The sequence below is a fragment of the Triturus cristatus genome, chromosome 3_2, assembly GCF_964204655.1.
Source record: "Triturus cristatus chromosome 3_2, aTriCri1.1, whole genome shotgun sequence".
NCBI lineage: Eukaryota > Metazoa > Chordata > Amphibia > Caudata > Salamandridae > Triturus > Triturus cristatus.
The window spans coordinates 282,781,080-282,805,228 of NC_140584.1; the positions used below are offsets into that span (position 1 = coordinate 282,781,080).

The 24,149-nt window shown below is 46.8% G+C and overlaps 1 protein-coding gene, 6 non-coding genes and 1 pseudogene across 14 annotated transcripts in view; all 8 read right to left on the reverse strand.

The window, feature by feature from the left end:
• The window catches only part of LOC146857108 (uncharacterized), a 94,062-nt gene that overhangs the window by 26,711 nt on the left and 43,202 nt on the right, over positions 1 to 24,149 (reverse strand). For 4 of the 8 annotated variants that reach the window (XR_014979850.1, XR_014979852.1, XR_014979851.1 and 1 more), the window contains 7 exons: positions 6,512 to 6,576; positions 5,569 to 5,626; positions 4,906 to 4,963; positions 4,477 to 4,515; positions 4,238 to 4,283; positions 372 to 393; positions 135 to 195 (listed from right to left, as the gene is read on the reverse strand). The exons of 2 other annotated variants lie outside the window; for them this stretch is intronic. The gene's annotated coding sequence lies outside the window, so the exon portion shown is untranslated. Of the gene's footprint in view, positions 1 to 134; positions 325 to 371; positions 394 to 4,237; positions 4,284 to 4,476; positions 4,516 to 4,905; positions 4,964 to 5,568; positions 5,627 to 6,511; positions 6,577 to 6,733; positions 6,871 to 24,149 lie in introns of those variants that run through there. 2 more of the 8 variants (XR_014979856.1, XR_014979853.1) reach the window with 2 other exon arrangements.
• Positions 16 to 86, reverse strand: LOC146857118 (small nucleolar RNA SNORD49). Its single transcript, XR_014980345.1, has one exon. It is a non-coding gene; the product is annotated as a small nucleolar RNA SNORD49 (small nucleolar RNA).
• On the reverse strand, positions 267 to 327 carry LOC146857119 (small nucleolar RNA SNORD49). The gene has a single exon (XR_014980350.1). It is a non-coding gene; the product is annotated as a small nucleolar RNA SNORD49 (small nucleolar RNA).
• LOC146857120 (small nucleolar RNA SNORD65) lies at positions 468 to 539 on the reverse strand. The gene has a single exon (XR_014980397.1). It is a non-coding gene; the product is annotated as a small nucleolar RNA SNORD65 (small nucleolar RNA).
• On the reverse strand, positions 4,353 to 4,422 carry LOC146857121 (small nucleolar RNA SNORD65). The gene has a single exon (XR_014980390.1). It is a non-coding gene; the product is annotated as a small nucleolar RNA SNORD65 (small nucleolar RNA).
• On the reverse strand, positions 5,192 to 5,319 carry LOC146857122 (small nucleolar RNA SNORA44). Its single transcript, XR_014980370.1, has one exon. It is a non-coding gene; the product is annotated as a small nucleolar RNA SNORA44 (small nucleolar RNA).
• Positions 5,703 to 5,837, reverse strand: LOC146857123 (small nucleolar RNA SNORA16B/SNORA16A family; annotated as a pseudogene).
• On the reverse strand, positions 6,765 to 6,907 carry LOC146857124 (small nucleolar RNA SNORA16B/SNORA16A family). Its single transcript, XR_014980298.1, has one exon. It is a non-coding gene; the product is annotated as a small nucleolar RNA SNORA16B/SNORA16A family (small nucleolar RNA).

Consider the following 24,149-nt stretch of genomic DNA (forward strand, 5'->3'; position numbering starts at 1 on the left):
CCATAAACAGCATCAAGTCAGAAGTTACAAATCGTCAGTTATCGCATCGGTCGGCTTTTCCTATATCCTTGGGATTCATCACGTTGATGCACGAGTGATTAAAGACAGTGACATATGCAAGAGAGCCTACTTACCACTGCAAGCGAAGCTGGTGTGACCCAGGGAAGGCACGCTCATCACCCACGGTACTCCTTGCTGTAGAAAGGCAGGGACAGGGCATTAGATTCTAGCCGAACAGAACAGGTTATGGTAGTTCAGCCATGGAAAGTCAGAAACAGAAAATTCGTCAGTTGTCGCATCTGACGGCTTTTCCAGGTCATCATTCTGCACAGAGGAAAGGGAGACCAGAAAATTGAGAAATGCCATCTCACCTGAATCTTAAATTCTTGAGCCCTGTAAAGGAAAAAGCTAGGGTTAGCGAGTGATATTTTAGAGCTACACAAGCTACGATTTATAGATTACGATGGACTGAGAAAAACCTTCTAATCACTGGCAATCAGCCGGTAATTCCAGCTATTTCAGTTTGGTTTTCATCATGGAAACATCTCAAAAAGCCACTAACTCGGTGGCTAAAGGTGAGGTAAGCCTGTTTTAATTTGTGGCAAAACTAGAATTCAAATGTAACCTCTGCACAAAAAGAGAACATTAACATTTAGTGACCACAAAACCCATGACTCGCTTACAAACTGGGTGCAAAGGAGGCGGGGCAACTTTACTTGCAGACCTGGCACTCCCATCTCAAGTTCAGACATGCTTTCATTGCACAGAAAAGCTTTCAAAAAGCTGGTTTTATACCCAGGAAATTGCTTGAAGTTTTAGGCTTCACGTAACCAGAAAATATAATCTAGTTCAGTTCCCTGAAGCCATTCAGTCTAGGTGACATACGACAGAAGTGGACAAGTCACTGTGTGCTAATAAGTCACCTTCATGGGTGAACCTAGTTATAATTTCCCACTCAGTGGTAGTCAGGTCGGATAGTGTAGTTTAAGGCTGTGTTGTGACAAGATGACTCACGACCAATGTAGGCATTTAATCAGATAACGCGTTACTGGGATTGAGCTAGGCTACATTTAATAGATGGTCGGCAGATCTGGTATAGTCCGTGATCTTTGGCAATCTTCAATTTGCATAGCGTTTGCTCATATGCATCCTTGCTTAGTGCAGCGTGACTAAGGGTCCATTAATCACTACCTGAAGGCGAGAACTTAAGCAGTCTAAGTTTTGATCAATTTAAACATTAACAGTCTTCATTTAATGCAAGCAAAAATCCATGGCTTCACCATATACTTCAAATATTCAATGTTCTACAGAATTGGTCCACAAAGCCTACTGGGGTCCGTGACTGCATAAGAGTCTATACAAAGTAGCAAAACGAAGATTCAAAAACGAGACTGCAGGGATTTCAAATCTGAGGCTAAAAATTAAGATCGTATCTTCAGATTGCCGGGGGGGGAGGAGTGAATGTGCATCAAATCAAAACAGTAGTATAAGATACGGTCATGGTTAAAAATCAGACCTACAACAGTATCCTTATGTCTCAAGACAAGCTGGAAATTACGAAACATTTAAACACAACCATGAATCTCCTTCAAGATTTGGGATTCATCATAAATATGGAAAAGTCCATCTTGATTCCCTCTCAAAGTCTAGAGTTCCTGGGCTTCAACGTGAATACCGTTTTTCCAATCTAACCCTCCCTCACAAGAAGGTTGCCAAAATAAGGAAAAATGTTTCTCATACTCTTTCCAAAGAGTCTATCCATTTAAAAGACCTGGCCAGGATACTAGGACTCCTTTCTTCTTTCATCCAAGCAATATCACCGGGTCCGCTCCATTACAGGGGCCTACAAAGATTAAAGGCTTTAGGCCTGAGGAAGGGGCTCTGGTACCAAGACTCCGTTCCTCTCTCTCAGGATGCCCGAGAAGATCTTCATTGGTGGTTGAAAAACCTCCAAGCCTGGAACGGGAAAGCTATCTTCGGCAATGTACCAGACTTTACCTTAGAATCAGACACGAGCAACCAGGGATGGGGTGCCCGCTTAAAAGACTTAGAGACAGGTGGAGGGTGGTCTCTGGAAGAAAAACTCCTTCACATAAATTCTTTGGAAATGCTTGCAGCTCTCAATGCAATTATGAGTTAAGGAAATGTTAAAAAACTCAAACATACTAATACGGATAGACAACTTCTCAGCTGTCTCCTATATAAATCGCCTTGGGGGCGCAAGATCAAAAATTCTATCGGAACTTGCCCAAAGAATATGGTATTTTTGTTGGGAACACAAGATTACCATAAGAGCAGAATTCATCCCTGGGTCTCAGAATGTGAGAGCAGATTGGAACTCTCGTTTCCTCCACGATGCAAGCGATTGGAAATTGAGGAAGGAGATCTTCTCTCAGATTCAAGTGATTTGGGGCCCAATAGAATTAGACCTCTTTGCCAGCAGGCTGACCCACCAAGTAACGAGATACTTCAGTTGGAGACCGGACCCATATGCATCAGGAGTGGATGCCTTTCTACAATCTTGGGCAGGGTTCAAAGCCTACGCTTTTCCCCCCTTCTCAATGATTCAGAGACTATTATGGAAAGTCAAACTCGAGTCTTACTCAATCATTCTGATAACCCCCTTCTGGAAATCGCAGGTTTGGTTCCCGGGGGTGATGGAGTTGGCAGTAGACTTTCCTCTTCTGATTCCCTCATCCCCGGGCCTTCTCAAGGGGCCAGACGGAGAAGAACACCCCTTGGTCGTAGAAGGGAATTTGAACCTTCTTGCTTGGAGGATATCAGGAATTCAGAAAGATATTCTGATCTTTCAAGAGAAGCTAAAAGCCTATCGGAAGATTCATGGGCTTCAGGTACAAGGAAAAGATACAAGGGCATATGGAGAAAATGGTCTTGTTGGTGCCTGGAGAGGGGTTTGGATCCCGTACTTTGCTCTCTTCAACAAATAGCTAACTATCTTGCTCACCTCTTTGACTTGGGTCTTTCCTTTAGAACTATTAACTGCTATAGATCTGCAATTTCTTCAGGTCACGCTCTCATTAATAATATTGCCATCGGTAGCAACTCCCTTGTTAAAAGAGTTATGAAGGGTATTAGACTAAAAAGACCTCCCAAGGCCCGTTACCATTCCCTTTGGGATGTTAATCTTATTTTTAATCTCTTCCTTTCCTGGCCTGTCAACGAAGTGCTCTCCCTTAAAAGGATTTCAATGAAATTGGCTACCCGTTTATGTTTAATTTCCTTTAGAAGGGTTTCTGATATTAGAGCTCTAGAAATTTCTAACCGATTTTACTCCTCTGAAGGGGTCCATTTTGATATCTGGAAAAGAACGAAAACTATGTCTAAATCTATCTTTTATCCTTATTTCTACGAATGTGAAAAACTATGCGTTGTTAATTGTATGAAATGTTATGAAAACAAAATTTCGAATTTTAGAGATTAATTCTGATCAACTTCTTTTATCCTCTGTTAGACCTTTTAAACCTGTAAGCTCAGCCACCCTTGCCAGGTGGATAAGGACGATCATGCATGAAGCTGATATTGACCTTTCCAAATTTGGAGCTCATTCTTCAAGGGGTGCAATGGCTAGCAAAGTATTCTGGGCAGGAGGTTCCCTTCCCGAAATACTTAAAGCAGCAGATTGGTCTAACGCAGCTACCTTCTCTAAGTTTTACTTGAGACCTATTGAGCATGTTAGCAGTGTGACTACATAGCTTTAAACATGCATAATGGTAGCCTCCGGTCTTGTAATGAAATGACGATTCTCCAATTATTATGCAGAGAGAATCTTGATTTCATTAAAGACAAACGGAGGCTAACATTATCCCACCCTCCTATCCCTGAAGAGGTTTGGGTTCAATTCATTTACATTTTGAATGTATTAGTATTTCTTCACTAATTTTGTTAAGATTATTGTTGTATACCTTACTTTAATAGTCCTTATACATTTGACTATACATTGTATCCCCTTTTTTATCTTCAGATAACAATATTAAAGACTAATTGGATTCTTCTGGAGTTTCAAGTTGTTCAGCTGTGTCATCGCAGCCCACGAGGAAGATGAGAGCCTACTCAGTCCACTCATCATATTGTCAACGTTCTACTTATTATGATGTATTTACATTCTTTAAAGGGCTGCATGTTTGGGCAGCAAATAAAAGTATTTGCATAATGTTAGCCTCCGTTTCTCTCTGCATAATAATTGGAGAATCGTCATTGTACATTAAGAAACACTTACCAACTGATGCAGCGCGGTCTTCAAAAACGCTGCGTCGCCACTGGGGCTACAAACATAAAATGTACTGTCAATATGCAATCAGTACATAACACTACAATGTAACGGGCTCGACAGTGTTCAGAAAAACAGTCTCACCACAAACAATCTGCCGGTAATTCCAGCTGTGTTAAGTGGTATCATCATTAACACCAACCATTATCTTAAAATGAGATTGTAGTAATCTAAACTGCATGCCTTACCTGGACTAGCAGGGCCAAGCACAGCTTAGATTTGTTCACCTGAAAAAAGAAAACAGACTCGTTGAAACCGGAGGCAAATTGGCGTCGTTGCAGTATCCTTACTGTCACCATAGCTCAATTGACCAATTACACTGGGTTAACTGGTCAGTAGAAGCATTCTAAAGCACGACAAAGTAGGCTAGATAAATCTCGCCTACACACTAAACGATTAATAGAAGTGTTGTGTCTTCAGAGTTTCATAATCAACAGAACATTCTGTGTGGTGCATGAACTCGTCATCATAAGACACCAAACCCCACGACAAGATAAAATGCAGCATACAGCAACAACGTCCAAACTACTCATAACCTGGCTGTCCAGAACCGAATGTGTAGTACGCTGGCTTCTTTACGCGCAGGACATTTCATTAGTACCAAGGCATTAACTCACCTTCATTTATCAGCCACGAGGCACTGCGGGGTCTGCCTCACCACGTGGTGTCCAATACCTACGAGAGAACAGTGGTTAATGGAATTTGTAATCAAAATCAGAGGGGAAGTCTCAGGTTAACCATCACAATCTACGCACGCCGCATGCAATTGATTATCCACACATTTGACTACCTGTCCCAGTCAAGGGAAACAGGAGGCAATAGGAAGGTTTAGGCAATGCCTCTCGATCTAAAGCCCGGAGGCAGCAATTGGGCCCGTATGATACGCAGTTATTAATTCACAGCAGTTGTAGGACAGTAGAGTGACTGCTACAAATACAGATCTGAGCTGCCAAAGACCATCCGGCTTACTCTTGCATGACGTTGGAGGTCCTTCAGCTACCGCAAAGCTAAATTCCTCGGTTATCATGCAGATCCGCACCAACGGGGCTACTTCGCCTTAATAGAGTAGTGACCAAACTCCAATTTAAAGCAATGTGCATTGCCAGTGGAATTGACAGGAGCCAAGTGATGCGACAAAGTATGCGGCAAATTTGCACTTTAGTTCCCGTTTAACACCCAAATGTAGCGATACGCAACGAAGGGCTTTAACAAACGGCCTTCCACTCAAACGTTTTTCAGAACAGGATATATTTATATGGAGTACATAACTCGAGCCTTACCCAATGTATCTGAAGAGAAGGACTCCAGTTCCTTTTGGTATGGTCTTTAGGCATCTTCCTACCAAAAAAAAAAAAAAAGTAAATCAAAACTAGCCCTTGCCACCTTGAAAGTGATCTAACCCCAACACAACACGTTATGTACTTCCCTGAAATGTTGCTCCTCAGTAACCATCACACTGAGCAGCGACTGTCAAGAAAAGGCGATTCTCTAGGCTCAATTCTATCCACATAAACCACAGCAAGTCTACATGGCTTGGATGAAAGCCACAAAATTAACCCCGAGCGGAGCTTAGATGTGCATTATTCAGTAAGATTTGATGGTCCAGGGGCTATGTAGGCATAGGTCAGGGCACCTCAAGTCATAGTACCTAACAAATAGAATGCATTGTTCCACTGCACCCGAGTGAGCCAGGAACTGAACTTGCAGTACAACATGTTAGTCAAAGCGCTATTCGGAGTGTAGGCACAAAGCCATTAGGGACTGGTGAATCAATTGGAAGCAGCCAGTCTGCGTTTCAATTTCAGCTGGACAACAGGCAGATGCAGCAAGAACGCCTACTGGGAAGCATCTTTAAGTAAAGCTTTAGGGATACACTGACACTACATCGGAGGCCTCCTAACATTCCATATTATACCCACATCAAATAGTGTGTAGAAGGAGCAGTTTAAGGCTTATCCAGTTATTGAATTATCATTCGTGAAATATGTCAAACATACTCCATTTTGGCAGAACCAGTTAGCATCAACAATATGTAAAGTTAACGTGGTATTGTACCGATGTTTAAGGCGCCCATTTAGATGGAGCCATTCCACCATACTTTGCGTTTACACGTTACATATTACAGTTGGATCTACACACAAGTGACTGCCCTAATACAAAAGTAGTCCATGGGGCACTATTTAAGGCCTAAAATCCGACAACGCCGCCCCGTTAAAGACTTACCTATTACTTGGGGTCCAGTTCATCTCTAGGCCACGCTGCATATATGCCTCTTTCGAAATGCAAATCTACAAGTAAAGTTAAAAGTACTGTCAATTAAGCACCTGGTGGTCATTCATATTAATACTAGACTGAACTAATAAGCAACCCGATTGGGACAGTGATTGAACATATATGGCATGCAAAAAATATGGATCATACGCCCAACCCTGGTGGGTCACTTACGTCCTAAGTTTACATATACAGCTATTAGTAAGTTTGTGTTTCCCTGCAATGTTGCCAGTCCACTACACAGCAAATGGAAACTTGCGACCGTCAAAAGAAACATTTGCTTTTGGCACCTGTTTGACCACACCAGCAACCCAATTTAGTGCTAGCATGGCTTCGATCAGGGCCTGGATTAAAACCACAGGATAACGTGGTAACTTGCATAAAATGCCTTTAACCATGACACATTTAAAATGTTAATTTGAGTTAAGCATCTGGCATACAACACGCTATTCGGAGCAACCAATACGGTCTGCTCCATTGTATGTAGATTTAAAGCTGCTTATAGTAAAAGCGCGACTAAGCACCTCGGCTGCGTGGAATCAGACTACCACAAACTGAATTTAGCTTGCCGAGTTTAACAAATAGGCTAAAAGGACGTAGATTACCCTGCAATGTCAGAAACTCAGCCGGTATTCAAAATAGACGAAGCAGCTCGTTTCCCCATAGAGGGCAAAATGAAGCAATTGCAAAAAATAATATTTTTCGTTAGCATATATCGTTTATTAGCACGCACTTGGCCCACGCGAAACAGGTAGATTGGTAAATGGAAGACGTATTAGTGAATCGTGGCATTTCAAACCCATAATAAGTACTTAAAATAACCTTGAATCTAGTACGCCCAGGAAAAGCGCAGACTGAGTACAAAGTCCTCAAACGAGAGCACATCAAAGATACGAGTTAATAAAGACAAGCACTAACACATTCCAAGAGACGCCATTGTCGCTGAACCACGTGGCCCTCAACCAAAACGCAAACCACTCCACCAAAAAGCACTACGCCACACCAAATCTAACTCGAAAACATAGCTGTAAATAAAGTCCCTTATACTAGACTAAAATGGTAAATATTTTGAGTTGTAACATATCAATTGAGAATAAAAAATCAGCCCCTTCCCAGCGAGAGAAGCGTTAAATTCAGTACACGTTCCGTACTATAAATACAATTAAAACGTTTTCCTATTCACATAATCGGTCGCTAAGAATTTGTGCTCGAAAGCACAATTTACCAAGCAAAATGAAAAGCGCGTTACTTAGGCGTGGAAGCCCCCAGTGATCATGGAGAGTGCCAGTATTGGGCAGACAGGGAAGTGCGGCTCTGACTAGATGATCTTTGATGTTTTTGCTCTTTTTGAATGCAAAGAGAGGTCTGTCAAGATTAAGTATACCGGCATTGATCACATTCCAATGCTTGAGTACACTTTTACGAAATTTATTTGAAGGGGAGAAAGTAGTGACGCATACAATGCGGTTTTGCGTTTTCTTAGGTTTGGGCACTAGAAGGCAATCTCTGGGACAGTACCATGCTCTTTTGCGGGCAGTACGCATCAGTCTCTTGGGTTATCCCCTAGCAGCCAGTTTGTTGCTTAACGTTTTGGCTTCTGTGAAGTAATCTTCTTTAAAGGTGCAGTTACGTTGTATGCGTAAAAACTGGGAATAGGGTAAGGAATCTCTCAATGCTCTAGGGTGGTTGCTGTTATATTTAAGCAGAGTGTTGCGTTCCGTAGGCTTCCTGAACAAACTGGTGATTAGCTGACCGTCTTTGTGTACTATATTCAGGTCTAAAAATGCAATAGATGTTTTGTTGTGTGAGTGTAAATTTAAGCCCGCCGCAGTTGTTAAGCCAATGTAAGAAATGTTCAAGCATAGTTTGGGTGTCATGCCAGATCATAAAAATATCATCTATGTAGCGTTTCCATAGAGAAATTGCAGAGGAAAAGGGGTTCTGCTGTATAAGTAAATGATTGGTTTCAAGGGCGTTCATGTACAGAATGGCCAAATTTGGGGCAAAAACGGCTCCCATTGATGTGCCTTTCGTTTGCTGGTAAAAATGGCCATCAAATAAGAAAAAGTTTTTAGTGAGACAGATCTCAAGTAATTGCAAAATGAAGATGGTAGGGACAGCGTGTGGTCTGGCGCGTGTGTCCAAGATACCCTCGATAACACGTAACGAGTCTATTTGGGGAATGTTGGTGTATAGTGATTCAACATCGAGAGTGCAAAGGGTGTCAGTACAGGGGTCAAAGGTATGGTTTTCAACTAAGGTGATCATTTGTGTACTGTCTCTGACATTGCATGGGGTGGTAGGTACGAAATCTTTTATGAAGAAATCTACGTAAAGACCAAGGGGCTCAAGAATAGAACCACACCCTGAGACGATAGGGCGTCCGGGTGGAATGAGTTGATCTTTATGGATCTTGGGGAGTGTGTAGATGACAGGCGTGCGTGGTGCCTTGGAGTTGAGAAACTGGTATTCTAATTTGGACAGAAATCCTTGGTCTAGACCGGATGTGGTCACTTGTAGGATAAGTTTCTGTAGTTCAACAGTGGGGTTGGTGGGAAGTTTACAATAGTGGTCTGTGTTCTCTAGTTGTCTTAATATTTCATTCTTATAGCTGGTGATTTCTTGTAAGACTATGACGCCCCCTTTGTCTGCAGGTTTGATAACAATGTCGGGGGCTGGTCTTAAGTTTGTCAATTGCCGATTTTTCAGCCAGTGTAATGTTGTATGGAATAAAAGGTCGTTCCTTAGCCATTTGCGAAAGGTCGTGGAGTACAAGTTTCTCAAATGTAGATATTTCCGGTGGAACCATATTTGAGGAAGGAGAAAATGTTGATGCGGGTCTCAAAGAGGTGTTGCATTGTTTGGGGGGTAGGGGATTCAGTAAAAAATAGCTGTGAAGTCTTATTTTTCGAAAGAATCTCAGTACCTCAGTCTGGAGGTCAAGGAAGTTAGTGTGGGTGGTAGGCACAAAAGATAGGCCTTTATTGAGTATGGATATCTGAGTCATTGAGTTGATATTTGGTTAAATTAAAGATGGGCAACGATAGTTTGGGGAGTGTCCCATTCGAGGTGGGAGTATGTCTAGGACTGGAGTTATCCATGGGGTGAGAATTGTCTGGTGGTGCAGAGGTCACTTCAATGAACCTTTGCCGGTACCGATTCTTCATCCAAAAGCTCAAGGCCGGAAATAGTTTACTCACCTGCATATTGACGATTGGGTTTCCTCCAATAGGAGGACATTGTACTAATTGAAAAAATGTGGGTTCCACTTTTTACATTGAATAAGTGATATTGCAACAAAGTATCCTTGGTTCTATAAAATAAATATACGAAAAGTAATATTTTTACATACCACTGGTCTTGGATTTAGTCAGTGTGTGGAATCATTTCTTGCCTGTGTGCGCACAACCAATGCTTAACACTGCCCTCTGATAAACCCAACTGCTCACCCACACTACCACAAAAGAGCATTAGTGTTATCAACTTTAGCCTCTGGGGATCCACTGGACTCTGTGCATACTATACCTTACTATGGTATAGTATATACAGAGCCAGCTTCCAACACCAGTGTCCTGTTGTGGGTTAGAAATCGCTCCCCACCACCCATAAATGCATTTTCAAACGTACCCGATTCATGGCAAGGCAGGTAGTTATTCCATTGTCTTCTACAATTACCGAAGTGCTAGCCAAATCCAGGTTCTGGTTTCAAGACTACTCTGTGGCTCCTATAAATATGCACATGCTTTTTATTCGAACATGGCTATTAAATCTCCAAGTGACAACTGATTACAGCTTCAAGGCAGAGGTTGCTTCAGCTTTAAATTCCTCTATTGGATTCTCACCTAAACTCTAGAAAGCGCCAAAGAATCTAGCCATTCAGACATTAAATGGAACTTTTCTTGGTGCCAGACTGCATTGCTTTGCTGGACTGTTATGGCTTGTTTTGCAGTGGCTTTTCATTTTTCATGGATATAAAAAGGTCAGTTTCTTATATGCTTACATAGATATCTTGCATTAATTACTGAAGCTTTTATTTCGGTAAAACGTATACATGTATTGTGCCTATGAAGAAAACTCACTGCCTCACAAATGTACATTTCTCATACCAATTCCCCATTCACACCGTGGGAGATTTGCTGGAGAAAAGGTAAGCTGAGATGATACATTTGTAAATATATGCCCTAATCATTAATGCAAGCGTTAACTACTGTTCTCCTCCAGTGTAGTTTATAACTAGTTGTATTACACCATTGTTGTATGACTGGTTGGAACCCACCTCAATAGCGTAAAACTTGGTGGCAGTGGTGGGGTCTTGTGGGAAATCATAAGAACAATTGTTACTTACCTGTAAACAGGTGGTTCTCCAGTATTGGTGTCTTTCATAGATTCACATGCTTGAATATTCCCCGTTGTCGGAGTGGGAGTCCCACGGTAAATAAAATAGCAATATATATATATATATAATAAAATATATACATAAGTAATCATATAATTAGCGCATGTAGGTGTAAAACACACATAGTGTACCTATAAGAGAAAACTCCATAGGAATACAATGGAGAGAGACAAAAGACCTTTGTAGTCTATCTCTGTCATTATGTAAGTCCGAACTCCAGCCAATCAGGCGTCAGCCCCTCTCTAGAACCTTCTCCTCAGAGCTTCTCACCTCAGATTTTCGTAGCACAAGAGTGACTGTAAAGTGCATGAGGAGAAGAGAGCCTCTGAAGGGAGGAGGGAGGGTCGCATGTGAATCTATGAAAGACACCAATACTGGAGAACCACCTGTTTACAGGTAAGTAACAATTGTTCTTCTCCAGTATTAGGGTGTCTTTCATAGATTCACATGCTTGAATATAGAATAGCTAGCAGTAACAATCACCATTGTTTCCATGCCAAAATAGATTCAACATATATAGATAATCAATCTTCTTATGCATAAAAACAGTATTGAACAACTGTAACATTGTAAATGCATAATATACATATATGGAAACAATATGGAGGCGGAAGGAAGAGGCTCACCTTACTTAAAAAGATTGCGCAGCACTGCCTGTCCCACTGCAGCATCCTCCTCGCTTAAAGTTGCCAAGCAGTAGTGCTTAGTAAACGTGTGTCTGGTCGACCACGTAGCTGCTCTGCAGATGTGTTGCAAAGATACTCCAGCAAATAAGGCAGTAGATGATGATACTGCCCTAGTGGAGTGTGCCCTCACTGGAGACTGCAGAGGCTTATTTGCCCTTTGGTGACAAAAGACAATAGCTGCCGAGATCCCGCGTGCAATCGTTGGTTTAGTAACCTGACGTCCTTTATGACAGCGTCCATATGCTATAAAAAGTTGATCGGATTTCCTGAAAGAAGCTGTCTTACTGATGTAGAACTTAAGACACCGCTTGACGTCCAAAGAATGTAATCTTTGTTCTGCAGGTGTCTGAGGATTGGCAAAAAAGGTCTTTAATATTACTGGCTCATTAATGTGAAAGTCAGTAGGCACCTTGGGTAGAAATGATGGATTGGTGCGTAACACTGCAGCATCCGGTTAGAACTGCAGGAACGGAGGTTTGATGGTAAAAGCATGGATGTCACTGACACGACGAGAAGACGTTAGTGCCAGAAGTAGAGCTACTTTCCAAGTGAGATATTTTAGGTCGGCCTTGTGAATGGGCTCAAACGGAGGTCTCATCAATTGTGCCAACAGAACGTTGAGGTGCCACAACGGAGGAGGACGCCGAACTGGCGGAAATTTCCGGAATAGGCCCTTAAAGAATTGGCGGATTATTCTTGAGGAACAAAGGGAACTTGATCCATCTTGCCGGAAACGGGAAATGGCTGCTAGAAAAACTCTTAGGGTTGCATGCGACAGTCCAGAACTGGCTAGGTGCAAGAAGAATGGTAGCAATTGCTCTGCCGTGGAATGTATCGGATGGACTCCGTTAGCAGCACACCAATGGCAGAATCGTTTCCATTTAAACTTGTACGTCCTGATTGTAGAAGGTGCTCTTGCCTGGGCCAAAATATCCCTACAATCCTGGGGGATGTCTAGGTGGGCGAACTCATGGTGTTCAGGTTCCATGCTGATAAGCTCAGTGAGGAGGGATTTGGATGACAAATTCTCCCTTCGCTCATTGTGAGCAGATCCGACCGATGTTGCAGGAGGATTGGCTGGCATTGGGACAGGAGGAGCAGTTCTGAGAACCACGCTTGCCGTGGCCAGCGCGGGGCTATTAGGATCAGGTGGCAAGGTTGTCTCCTCATCTTCCAAAGAACCCGAGGTATGAGGGGTATTGGAGGAAAGGCGTACGCAAATAGATTGCACCAGTTTATCAAAAGGGCATTCCCTTGTGATTGCTTGTGGGGATGCCAGCTTGCGTAATTTCGGCATTTCCGGTTCTCCGGCGTGGCAAAGAGATCGAGTTGCGGACGGCCCCATAGTTGGAATATCCTCTCTAGAGTGGGTTGGTGTAACTCCCACTCGTGGGTCGACGAGGAGGACCTGCTCAGGGAATCCGCTAGGACATTGGATACTCCTGGCAGGTGGACTGCCGTAAGCAAGATCTGATGACTGAGAGACCAGTCCCAAATTCTTTGAGCTAGCCTGGAGAGACTTGGGGATTTTGTTCCGCCCTGTTTGTTGACATAGTGCATACAGGTTGTGTTGTCTGTCTGTATTAGCACTGACTCTCCTTGGAGCAAAGGCAGAAACGATTTTAGAGCCAGAAAAATCGCCATGAGCTCCAACTTGTTGATGTGCCAAGATCTTTGATGTGTGGACCATCTTCCCTTCACAGAGAGATCCTCCAAATGAGCGCCCCATCCTTCCAATGAGGCGTCTGTTGTGAGTGTTCTGTCCGGTGGCAGCGACAGAAAGGACATGCCTTCCGTCAAGTTGGCTGGAATTGCCCACCATGCGAGTGCTGACTTCATCTGATCTGTGACACATATCATGTCGTGGAAAGATCCCGTTACCTGACGCCACTGAGCATCCAGAGCTTCCTGTATAGGACGTGTCCTCAGCCGGCAATGAGGGATCAAGGCAATGGATGATGACGCCATCCCCAGAAATGATTTTAATAGTCTCACAGAAACTGACTCTCTTGATCTGATCAGAGCCACCAGTCGCAGCATCTTTTTGAGACGCTCCTGGGAGAGGAATGCCTTCGCTGACACAGTCTCCAGAGTTGCGCCCAGGAAATCTCTTTGTTGGTACGGATGAAGTTGGGATTTTTCCACATTTACGGACAGGCCTAAAGAGCGAAACACGTTCTGGCACAGAAGAGTGTGTTGTCGCAGGTGAGTGCTTGACTGAGATTTCAGGAGAAAATCGTCCAGGTATGGAAATATTTGCACTCCCTGGAGGCGCAAATACGCTATTACTGGAGCCAGTACCTTCGTGAACACTCGAGGGGCCGAGCGCAGGCCAAATGGTAACACTTTGAATTGGTAATCGTGTTGACCCACTCGAAAACGCAGGAACTTTCGATGCCGCTGTAAAATAGGGATATGAAAATAGGCATCCTGGAGATCTATCGTCGCCAGAAAATCTTCCTGCAAGAGTAAGCGCAAGATGTCTACCAGCATCATCATACGGAAGGATTGGCTCTTTATATATTTGTTTAGTGCTCTTAGATCGAGGATGGGCCTCCACTCTCCGTTTTTCTTTGTGATCAAAAAGAACCGGGAATAAAAACCTTTTCCCTTCTGAGACACTGGTACCAGTTCTATAGCTCCTTTTTGCCTTAAAAGTCGGACTTGATGCAACAGTTCTTTCATGTGAGCTGGTGGCGGTCCGGAGGGTGGAGTGGGAGGAGGGAATTTGGTGAATTCTAAGGCGTGTCCCTTCTTCACAATGTCCAAAACCCAACGGTCCTTTGAGATGGAGGACCATTGGGAAAAGAACAGAGAGATTCGACCTCCAACCTTGTCTGTCCGGTAAGAGTCACTGTCTCTTTGATGCGGTTCCTCTGTATGAGGATTTTCCTCTATATGACTTGGAGGTTTGCTGTCGTGATGTTTGCTGTTGCTGTCCATAAGAGTAACGGTTGGACCCTTGATTGTAAGGTTTGTATTGTTTATTGTCTCTTCGAAAACTTGAGGAGGTGCCGCGTCCGCGTGCACCACGAAAATTACTCCGCTGAAATTGAAGGTTTCCTAGTGATCTAGCTGTTTCAGTGTCTTTCTTTATGGACTGTAGAGCTTCATCGACGTGGCTCCCAAATAAAGACTCGCCGTCATATGCCATGTTTAGGATCATAGACTGAACCTCCTGACGAAAGGATGTAGATTTTAACCATCCTTGCCTACGCAGAACAGCCGCTCCGGCAAGCTGACGGAAACCCATGCAGGCGATGTCTACTGCACAATCGATTATTTCCGCCGATGCCGCTTCTCCCTCTTGGAGCAACTTCATTGCCTCCACTTTAGATGGCTCTGGTAACTCCTGAACCACATCCGAGATATCAGCCCAAACTTGTCTGTCATATCGTCCCAGGATGGCCAAGGCATTAGCTGCTCTAACCACCGTAGAGGCCATAGAAGAGAATTTACGCCCTATGGCATCCATCCGACGTCCGTCACGATCCGGAGGCGAGGTGATAGAAGATGCCGGATTTTTCGCCTTACGTTGCGCTGCCTGCGTAACGACCGACTCAGGTTTAGCCTGACCCGTGAGGCATGCTGGGGTTCCTATTGGTGCCTTATATTTCTTTTCTAATCGAGGCACCTGAGCTGGCAAGGTATTCGGTGTCTGCATTAATTTCTTGCCTTCTTCCCAAATAAATTCAACTATGGGAATAGCATGAGTCTGTTTGTAGGGTTGATTCTTGAAATCATAAAGGAAGCAATCTTCCTCCCTGCGCTCCGTTGTTAACTTAAAACGGTGTGATGCCCTTTCCATCAGTTGGTGAAAATTGGCTATGTCCACTGGAGGTGAATCCCCTGTTACTATCTGTGAGGGGGATGGTGTTTGTGCCTGGTAATTGTCCCACTCCGCCATATCATCATCATTGTCATCTACATCCCCATCATCATCTGGGATTTCACCCTCTTCTGTGTCCTGAGGGCCTTCCTCTACAGGCTCATAATGAGGCAACAACCTTTCCGGAACCTGTCGTGGAGGTACAGGCGGCATCTGAGGAGCAGGATTTACAATAGGTACCGGTGGAATAATTGCTGGAATCACCGGGGTTGACGGAACCTCTGAACGTTGAGGGGATAGAGGGAACCGTTGGTTGTAGTCGTCCAACATGCGTTGGAGATTAGTAATGAGCGACAGAGGAAGAGTCGCCGTTTTATGCTTCAGAGGGGCCTGGTGTATATATACCGGATCCTCATCCTCACTACTGACATCCTAGCACTTAATAACCAAGTCGGATGGACTTTGTGCCGTTCCGAAAGACTCCGGTAACCCCTCGGATTCCTGATCCGAATCTGTAGCGAATAATGGTGAGGGAGGCTGTGCAACTCCCAAAGGAATATTATGTTCCTGGCTCTCCGAGCCCACAGTAGGAGGTAATGGTGTCCAAGAAACTCCTTCCCTTCTTGTTTTCTGGGTAGCCGCCACACCGCTTATTCGTACCCTTACGAATGTCTGTGGAGATGTACTCGTCGATGGAGCCGTCGTCGAAGGAATGATGGTCGACGGAATTATCGTCGACGAAGTCTGTGGCAACAAAATTGCCGTCGTCGGATTCGCCGTCGACGGAGCCGCCGTCGACAGGGCCATCGTCGACGGAGCCACCGTCGACGGAGCCGCTGCCGACGGAGCCGTCGTCGAGGTCTTCGTAGACAAGGCTTTCGTCGACGGAACCACCGTCGACAGTGTCGTCGTCGGGATCTTCTTTTTCTTCGCCGACGGAATGGGCGTCGACGAGCTCGACGACGTCTTCGTCGACGACAGTCTTCGTCGACGGAACCTTTACCTTCTTCGTCGACGTCGAAGTAATGGGCACAACAGAAGTCACCGCCCTTGAAGAACTGATGGTAATCGTCGACGAGGATAACGTCGACATAACGCTCGTCGACGACGAAGCAGCTGACGTCGTCGTCGGGGTCACCGTCGACGAGGTAGAAACAGCAGATCTCGTCGTCGGGAGCATCGTCGACGAGGCTGACAAGTTTTTCCCCGAGGAATGGGAAGTAGACGCCTCAGCAGCCTGAGAACAGTGTCCCTTAGGCGACAAAGCAGTAGGTGAAACCACAAAGGTGGCAGTTGTCAGAGGCAAAGCCAGGTTCTTTTTCTTCAGGAAAGGAGATGGTAACTCCTGCACACTACTGCGCTTAGAGGCTGGTTGAGAACGACCAGAAAAGAGACTTTCCACATCAGAGAGAGGGTTATCCTTGTCCTTCAGTCTCTGTAGCCATAATAGCAGGCGGCCTTCTCTGTCCTTTAGAGTTTTTGTAGAAAAAGTTCTACAAAACTTACATTTTGCCACCTCATGGTCAGGATATAAACAGTAAATACACTTACTGTGTGGGTCCTCAGAGAACAAACGCAGTTTTCCACATGAAGAACATGGTCTAAACAAAGATTTCTTACTAGAAGACATCCTCACTGACAAAAACTGAGCAGAGCTCAGGGAGACTCCCTGTCACACGACGTGCGGTAGAAAATCTGAGGTGAGAAGCTCTGAGGAGAAGGTTCTAGAGAGGGGCTGACACCTGATTGGCTGGAGTTCGGACTTACATAATGACAGAGATAGACTACAAAGGTCTTTTGTCTCTCTCCATTGTATTCCTATGGAGTTTTCTCTTATAGGTACACTATGTGTGTTTTACACCTACATGCGCTAATTATATGATTACTTATGTATATATTTTATTATATATATATATATATTGCTATTTTATTTACCGTGGGACTCCCACTCCGACGACGGGGAATATTCAAGCATGTGAATCTATGAAAGACACCCTAATACTGGAGAATAAGCAGTATTAAAAGTAATTAGTGGAGTGTATGCAGACTTTGATTTGTCAATTTACCTACCTTAACCCATCTAAGTAGAAAGAACAGGAGATAAGTATGGGAAAGGAAGTGAGATGATAAGTTGAATGTGCATGATGGGAAGTAGAGCAGACAGGAAATTGATTCTCACTGGCATATCTAGACACAACGTCCGTCACTCGTGCATGAATGTCATATTTGTCTACGGCGGTTATTCACAAATCTGTTCTATGCAAGTAGGAAAAAACATCTGTCCTTGTATGTGAACATGGAACGGAGTTGAGTTCACTTGAAATGTTATTAATTCATGTTGGACTTGGCCTTTCAGCAGGGTCACCCCCAAACTGCCTTCCTCCTCCCCTTTTTGCCAAATTAATTTGTTGGCTTTAGAACTCAGAGCACTTTACCACTGCTAATCAGTGCTAAAGTGCAGTCCCTAGGTAAGTGCACTATATGTGCAAACAGCCTGTAAATTAAATGCTACTAGCTGGGTCCAAACTGGAATGGCATGGTGAGCAAAAAAAGTGATGGATTTAGGACCAGATCTCTGTACTGGGTGAATGTATGACATTGTTCTGCATTCTGTTCATCCATTGTTTTTTGCACTAGAGGGCCTGCAGCACCGATTGTACTACCCACTTCAATAGCCCCCGGAATATGTCTCAGGCCTGCCATTGCAGAGCCTGTCAGCAGATTGAAACTGTCATATCAACCTGATAAGTTAACCGTCTTGCCAGGCCTGAACCAGTGGCGTAACACAAGGCGGTGTGGGGGGTGGCGGGGGCAAAGCTCCAGGGGGCCCTCTCATCCAAAGGGGTACATCCCATGCATTTCGCAGGAGGGCCCCCCTCAAGTTGTTACACTACTGGCCTGAAAATGCCTTCAATACCTACAAGTTACCCCTAAAGGTAGGCCCCGACCGCACCTAGGGCAGGGTGCATTGTATTTAGTAGGTTGGACATGTACTCAAGTTTAACATGTCCAGGTAGTGAATAAATGGTTTCACTCCTGCAAGGCCCATCTCTCCCACAGGTGCACATTGTATTACATTTTGTGTGATTTCCAATTGGACTGGGCTCCCAATTTTTTTTTTGTAAAAGACGTCTTTATTGATAAGAAAACACTAAAAGAAACCACCGGCGACAGTCCTGCACAACTTCCCTCGCAGGGGGGACGCATATTAGGAGGTGAGGCCAGGGAGCCAAACAGCCGCCTGGTGTATCAACCATGTTAAGCAATCAGCCCTATAGCTAGAAAGAGACCCAAACGAGTCTGAGGTATCAGGGATAATGTCAATGGTGGGGCCTCACTTCCGCCCAGTAAAATGCCCCTGCAAAAGTCCATGCTATCGGGCAGGGCACAACAATCGAGAAAGATCCAGCTCTCCCCTCCTCTGCAGGCACCTCTCCATAAATCAAACTCAAAGGAAAAGGGAAACCCCCCCCCAACCCGCAACATCCCCAACCCTCCCCCCAGTGGTGGTAACTCTGTCATACGCAGGACATTCCCCAATCGATAATCATACCTGAAACAGGTGAAGGGCTCGAATTGAGGGAGGACACACCGCTGCCAGCAATCCCCTAGAGAGAAAGCGCACTAGAGGGCCCCAGCGGAAACTGAAATTCTTAAAGGAGCCCAGGAAGACATCCGCCATCCGCTCCATGCTCAACAATTTCCAAACTGTATGTTTGTTATATGTGTGGGACTTCCGTTATTGTGTAAAATTGAATGTAGGTTATATTGCTTATCCTTTATGCAAAGATTACCAATTTTGATTATTGTCACTGAAATAAATTGTGCTTTGTTATATCCTTTTTGTCTTCTTTACCTACCCGAGTCTGTTCTGGCCCTTGGCTTTTTTCTATAAACCTGACCCATGTATTGGGCATAGTGATATCAGTTTAGTGTAGACAGTGGGTTCTGGCTCTCTTCCTTGATTCTTGTTGTTCCCTACTTCCTCTGTCTACCCATCTGGCCTCTAGGGACCCCCCTTCTATTGAATAGTTTCAACAATTTCCACAACCTCGCATGCCACAAAGATATCGCCGGGGCCTCCTTTTTCCAAGCTGCCGCCAGAGTGAGCTTAGCCGCCCCCAAACACAACCAAAGGATCTTTTTGTCCGCACGCGTCTGGTGTTCGAGGAGGGGATCCCGGAGACCCAGTAATACGTGAGCAACGGAGTCCACGATCGGGTAACCCAAGATCTCTTTAATATGGGACAGTATCTCCTGCCAGTAGGGGCGGATGACCGGGCAATCCCACCAAATATGGCGGAAGTCCCCCAAGAGACCACACCCCCTCCAACACCGGTCCGAGGAGGTAGGGAAGATGCGGTGTATCTTGGCGGGAGAGAGATACCAGTCCATCATCGTCTTGAGGTACGCCTCTCGCAGTTCCACCGAGTGATTGTGGCTGGTCAAATCGCGCCACAAGTGAGACCATTCTTCATACGCAACGGCCCTCCCCAGGATGTCCTCCCAGAAGCCCATATAGCGCGGCCTCGGAGAGAGCGGTAGCCAAGAGATGGCGATAGATAAAGGAGATGGCTCCGCGCATCGTCGAGATGCGCGAGACAAAAGCCTCAAAGGGGGTGGGCGGTCTAACTGCCGCCTCTCGAACCGACGGAGACAAAGCCCAGTGCAGCAGTTGGGTGTGGCGGAACTGCTCTGAGGAACCCCATAATCCCGTCCACAATTGGCAAAGGTAAGCAGGGCAGAGCCATGAAACAAATGCGTAAGGGCGAGACAGCCCCCGCTTCTCCATGCGTCGAATGGGCCCTCTTGCAGTGCAGGCGGGAAGGCCGGATTGAAATGTATGGGAGTAAAAGGCGACGGGAACGTAGTCCATCGCTTATCCCCAGAAACCGAGTCCCAGACCTTAAGGGTAGTGCCGGTCGGGGTGCTGATGTACGCATTCTGGGGCCTGTCCCCCTTGGATTTCCATACCAGATCCCATATCGTGCGACCCGCCACAATTCTGTCCATGTGGAGCCAGTGTTTCTCCGAAAGCGGTTGGGTCCATTCCACCAAGATCCGCAACTGCGCCGCTTTATAGCAGAGAAGCAAGTCCGGGAGGCCCACCCCTCTCTCTCCCCGAGGGCGTCGGAGTGTGGCAAAAGAAAATCTAGCTCGCCCCCCCTGCCATATGAAATGGAGCATTAGAGTCTTTACGCGGCGAAAGAAATCAGTGTCCAAGACAATAGGGAGCGCCTGGAACAGATATAAAAGCTTCGGCAAGAGTGTCATTTTAATCGCGTGGATCCTACCTAGCCAGGAGATAAACGGCTTCCACCGGTTCAAATCAGCCCGTATCGCTGCCTTGAGGAGGGAAAGTGGCCGAGTACAGTTTCCCCACTGTGGGGGTCAAGTGCACCCCCAAGTATAGTAATGAGGAATGAGTCCAAGGCAGGGGCGAGACCGGCTGAATGCGGTCCACCTCCATCGGCGAGAGTGTAAGTTTTAGGATATAGGATTTGTCATAGTTCACCTTAAAACCCGCCACCACTTCAAAACGCGCCAGGGTCATCTGGACGTGGGGGAGGGAGAGCGCAGGGTCCGCCAGCGAGAGCAAGACGTCGTCCATGAACAAGGAGATCTTGTGCTGTTCGCCCGTAAAGGGTAACCCCCGGATATCCGGGTGTTCCCGTATCGCCAGCGCCAGTGGCTCAATACTCAGAGCGAACAACAAGGGAGAGAGCGGACACCCCTGCCTCGTGCCCCGCGAGTGTGGGAAGAAGGGCGACACGGGAACGGGGCCCGCTATAATTGGCCCGAAGCATGGTGAGGAACCTGTCCAAGAACCCAAACGCTTCCAAGGTACGGAAGAGAAACTGCCAGTCCACCCGGTCAAACGCCTTCTCAGCATCCAGGCCAAGCAAAACTGCTGGAATGTTAAATCGGTTGGCCTTCTTGATGAGGTGAATCACCCTCCTGGTGTTATCATGGGTTTGTCGCCCTTTAATGAACCCCGATTGATCCGGGTGGATCAGTACCGGCATCAGGGCTTGCAGGCGGGACGCTAGGATGGAAGAATAGTGTTTGGCGTCGACATTGAGCAGGGCGATCGGCCTATACGATGAACAGAGAGCGGGGTCTTTACCGGGCTTAGGGATGACTGCCTCAAACATAGAGGCCGAGGAACCCCCCGACTCAGTCATCGCATTAAACAGATGGACCAAGAAATCACTGATATCGGCGGCAAAGGTCTGATAAAAGAGGGTCGTGAATCCGTCTGCACCTGGCGCCTTATGAGGCTTCAGGGACTTGACGGCACTCAGCACCTCCTCTCTAGTGATGGGAGCAGAGAGCAACTCATTCCAGGCCGCAGAAACCTGTGGGAGCGGGAGGGTGCGCAAGTAGTCCCTTTGGGCAGCGGGGTCAAGGGATTCCCCCGCGTACAACGTCACATAAAACTCGCCGAAGCGTGCAGCCTTGGCCGCTTCGCAGTGCTGCAGAGCGCCCGCTGCATCCCGAATGCCTCCGATGTATTCCCGCTCGCGCTTACGGCGCAGTTGGCGGGCCAAGTGTCTCCCCACTTTGTTCCCCTGAGCATAAGAGACATGACGGAGCTTCAGGAGGGTAAACTCCGACCTATTATTGTAATGAGCCCATAGCTTGCCTCGGAGAGCAGTAAGCGGTCACAACGTGTGTTTGGAAGGGTGGTCTTATGCGCACGCTCCAGCACCGCGAGTTCCTCCTCTAACGCCTCTCGCTCCGTTCTCCTCAATCTATTAAGTGCCGCATTAATAGCCAAGCAACTACCCCTCACGGAGGCCTTAAAGGCATCCCAGGTAGTGAAAACAGATATGTCTTGAACCGGGTTAAGGTCGAAAAAGTCCTGAATCGCCCCACGGAGCTCCTTGCAAGAGGAATCGTCCCGCACCAGGGAAGCCGGAAAATATCATCTGCGCGGGACGTCCCCCACCGGCGCCCACTGTAGCACCAGCGCAAACAAGCTATGGTCAGAGATAGAAAGAGGAAAAATCTTGGCCTCACTCATGGAACCCCGGAGGGACTGGCTGCAAAAAATATGATCTAAGCGGGAGTACGATTGGTGGACGTGGGAGAAGAAAGTGTAGTCCCAGGAGAGGGGGTGCAGGGAGCGCCACCCATCCAGCAACCCCAGCTCTTCGATCCGCCGGCGCGACTCAGAGAATACCCCAGTCTCGGCCCTCCGGCAGTGGGAGCAGTCCAAGTCCGGATCCCCAAACGAGATTGAAGTCCCCCATTACGAAGAGCGCCCCCTCCACAAAGTCCTCTACAGTTCGCAGTAAGCTCAAAAGGAATCTATTTTGCCCCACATTGGGAGCATACAGCACAAGGAAGGAACAAGTCCTGCCGAGTAGCACCCCCTTAACAAGAAGCCATCTACCCTCCCTATCGCTCCGGACTCCCAAGGGCTGGAAGTGGAGAGTCGAGTGGAACAGCAGTGCCACTCCCCTATGTTATGAAACCGCTGAAGATCTATAGATAAGGGGGAACTGCTTATGTTTCAACCTGGCCTCATCCCGCCGAGCCAGGTGGGTCTCCTGGAGACCCACCACATCCTGGTGATGATCCAGTACATATTTCCAAACCTTTTGGCGCTTCTGAGGCGAATTCAACCCCTTCACATTCCAAGTTCCTAGGGTAACAGGCATGCTTCAGATCTGCCCCCCCACTCGGCTCTCTCAGGTCAGCCACAGACAAAGCACCGCCCCCGTCCCAGGGACCCAACCCGTCTAGAAAGGCCCCGGCAGAAGCGGGCCCGCAGTGCTCCTCAGGACCGCAGTCCTCAGACCATCCCAGGTTATCACTCCGAGGGCGGCCCGCAGCCCATACCCAGCCAGAGCAGCGCCCCCGACGACAGCAACCCGCTCCTCCCCCACCTCGCCTAGGATCAGGGCCCCCTCCAAAGTAAGAGCAACTCCCCCTCTGCCATTCAAGAGTGACCCCCACCACCCCCTCGAGCTCCCCCCTAGAACCCCCGCTAAGCCACCCACAGAGCCTCCCACGCCGCAGCTCCATGTTACCACCACTGCCCCCCCCATCCCACCTCCCCCATCCACCCCGACGTCCCCCCTCCCCACCCCCGAAATCCCTTCCTCAAAAAAAACCCTAATGCAACAGGCAGAAGAGTCAACTGAACCCCCCTAAAGAAAGTCAAAAAAACGAATGCTGCGACCAGGAGGGCTGGTGATGAGACCCTCGGAGAACGGGGTCGCAGGCAACAGGCAGTGCCCTATCCGCACTCCGGTTCCCCAAAAGTACATAGTTACCCACGGTACCTGAACAGGAGGAAGGCGTCCCCCCGCCACCAAGCAGCCTTCCCTCTACAGTCAAGCCGCCGATGAGCTGTCCCGCGGCGACGACACAGTCACATTCACCACAGAGGCCACTGCTCCATCTCTTCCCTGTTGACTGGACGCGGTATCCGGCCCATTCTGTGCCCCCAGTCGCCCAACTCTGTGCCAGGAGGAAGAGCGCCGTCTGCGCCGTGATGGCGAGCATCCCCCCCTCGGGGAGTCCGTGGCGTCATCCAGCCCCAGGAGGTCTTTGGCAGCCTGCAGAGATCGAATCTGGACCAGTCTGTTTTGCCACCTGAAGATGAGGCGAAAGGGATGACCCCAGGAATATGCCACTTGCTGATCGCGCAAAAACGCCGTCACAGGA